The following is a 2,814-nucleotide window of genomic DNA, read 5'->3' on the forward strand; positions in this document are numbered from 1 at the left end:
TACAATTCTGACAATTTTTGCACCCACAGTTAAAAGAATGACTTAGGCAGCAAGTATTAGTCATTCTTAATGTATACTGAATTAATCAACAACAGTTGTTGTGCTCGTCTCTGGATTAAAAAAACAGCACCACCGTGTGGCAGACTGTTATAGATACCAGTGCTGACAGTTAAGTGTTGGTGCCCAGCACAGGAAACCACCGGCTCAAATTAAGCACTGCCCGCCAATTACAAAGACCAGAAAACCCATAGAGGAATACACCATGGATAAAGCATGAATAAAACTGATTTGTTTTAGAAAGGCATGGTGCTACGTGAACCGACAGCTGCGCGGAGAAATGGGCTTACGGAAAAACATGTCATGGTCATACACCATAAAATTCTCCTAAAAATCATTTCAGTAGGACTGAAAGAGTCTATGAGTATTAAAAAATGGTACCCGTAATGCTATTACAATTTATTTAAACTGGATGGAAACTGAGGAAATATGATTCATCGCAATATCCATAAATTTCACTATGCAAGAAGCCATTTGAAGGTCTGCACTGATCAAAGAAAATTTGAGAAGTTGCCAAAAGTTAAAGACATCCTTCATCCTTGAACAGTAGTGCCAACGTCTTGCGATGTTTCATCAAAAGCTTTAAAAGCTTTAGGTAGAGACATAAAATGTGCATCACCAACTCTGAGTCGTTTTTGCATAAATGACAATAGTTATAGGATGCTTTAAATCCAAACTATGATTATCTAAATTCAAACAATGCAACATAATGCCATCCACAAGTATCTTGCAGTGACACTGAATATAACAATGGATTGTGTATTTTTAATAATTCTTTGTTGTAAATTTGTCTATGTCACTTAGATGAAAAGTAGCTTTCAACTGAGATTTTGCGGCTCACTTGCATGCTGACAAAATGTAGTTGACTGATAGTGGTCTTCAGCAATAATTCATGTAGCTCATTCATACGTTGTTAGCTGAAGCTCCAACCTCAGTAAATTCATTACGGTATTTTCACTTATGTGGAGCAGATACAGCGCATAAGAAATAGTAACATAAATTTACATGACTGGTGTAATAAATGTATGTGTATGTGATTCATGGATTGAGTGTGCATCTGTGAGAATGTGATGATCAACAGAATGTCGTCTGTGTGCTGTGTGAAGCCCGGCAACTGACTACAGTTGGAGAAAGGATGGAACACTAGCAGGAGCTGGGAGACTGTGGCTATAACCTAAGTTCAAAACATGAAATAAAACAATTACCACATATCAAAGTAGCTGCAGAGTCCTGTGTGAAAAACCTGCCCTTCAACTAAAAACGTCTGCCTCAACCATTTAAATTCCAGTATGACATTACAGCAATAGTCTAAAGATTGATCAGATGGCTGTACTCTGAACTAGATCCATCGAGATACGTAGTCTTGAGGGAAAGGCTAAAGAGCAAAACTGCATTCAAGCATTTCCATATTAATCCTAGGCAAGGAACACAGACCAGAACCATATTGTAAGTGTTGTCAGATTAAATATAAAAAAGAATTGCAAATTGTTTCGGCGAAGAGGCAAAAATAAGAGTTAGACAAAATTGGTGAAAAGACAAAGGGCCTTGGTGAGAGTTTGTTGGACAGGGTACTCCACCAGTACCCAGTCCGCCAAACTCTTGGTTCTCCCACTCTATGGTGAACTGTCATGTTTCTGGCTGCGGAGCCTCTGCTGGTTCTTCCAGCTAAACCATTAGACAGATGGCTCCAAAAACATTGGCCTGTTAGTTTAAGTGGCTTAGACCGTTTGTCTTTTTTATTGAGGGTGGACGGTCAAACATCCTTATTTTCCTATTTGGGACCACCAGGGAAAATCTGGTGGTCCCCCAAAAAATGACCCACATACACCAAGGGGAAGTTTGAGAGGGGTCACTGGACCCTTTACAAGACCAGCCTGAGCATTAAATAGACAGTTGTAAGAAATTGGTTGAGGTCAGTGGGCTGGATACATCCCTAGATACTGGCCTGTTTTCTCCCCCAACCGTGGCTACAGAGGAGGAAGCCTCAAACGCTATGGTACTGAGAAGGGTAGCCGGGGTCCTGGACCTTCAGCTCCTCTCGTTGGAAGTCAAGATGAACATATTGACAGAGGTCCTGCAGCTGGTGTCTCCTCCTAGGAACCCCTACTGCCTTTCAACAAAGCTTTGACTGATGCCCCTCTGGGAACCAGTTCCAATCCAGGCATGGGGACCCCCTTTGAATAGGATAGTTGCCTAGTAGCATTCCCCTGCCCTGGGTGACCTGAAATTCCTTACCAACGTTGCTTTTCCTTCTGCACCCCAAACAGGGAATCCAAGAGATGGGATAGTTGGGGTTAGAAGATTTTTTCTTTCACCATTTCGGTTGATGAACAAAGCATGCCTATTCAGCCTTTACACCCAGTTCTTGTGGGAAACGGTTGCACGGATGCTGCCACAGGCCCTGGAAGAGACCCGGGCCATTCTCTCCCAAGCGGTATCAGATGGCAGATATGTGGCAAAGTTCACTATTTGTTGTGGGCTTGACATCACCGACTTACTGGGCAGAATAATGTCATCGACAGTGGCCATTCGACGCCATTCCCCGCTTAGAACTTCTAGCTTTTCTGGCTATGTACAGGTTTTCCTTATGGACATGCCCTTTAATGGCATTCGTCTCTTCGGCGACCAGGCAGACATGGCTGTGGAGCGCTGTAAGTATTTGCAGGCTTTAGCCAAGTCCTTGGGCCTCTCAGTTCGCACCCGTACCCCATCTGATTTTTGCCACTTTTATGGACACAGACAGGGCTTTCAGCCGTG

The sequence above is a fragment of the Lissotriton helveticus genome, chromosome 11 (genome assembly GCF_964261635.1).
Source record: "Lissotriton helveticus chromosome 11, aLisHel1.1, whole genome shotgun sequence".
Lineage (NCBI taxonomy): Eukaryota > Metazoa > Chordata > Amphibia > Caudata > Salamandridae > Lissotriton > Lissotriton helveticus.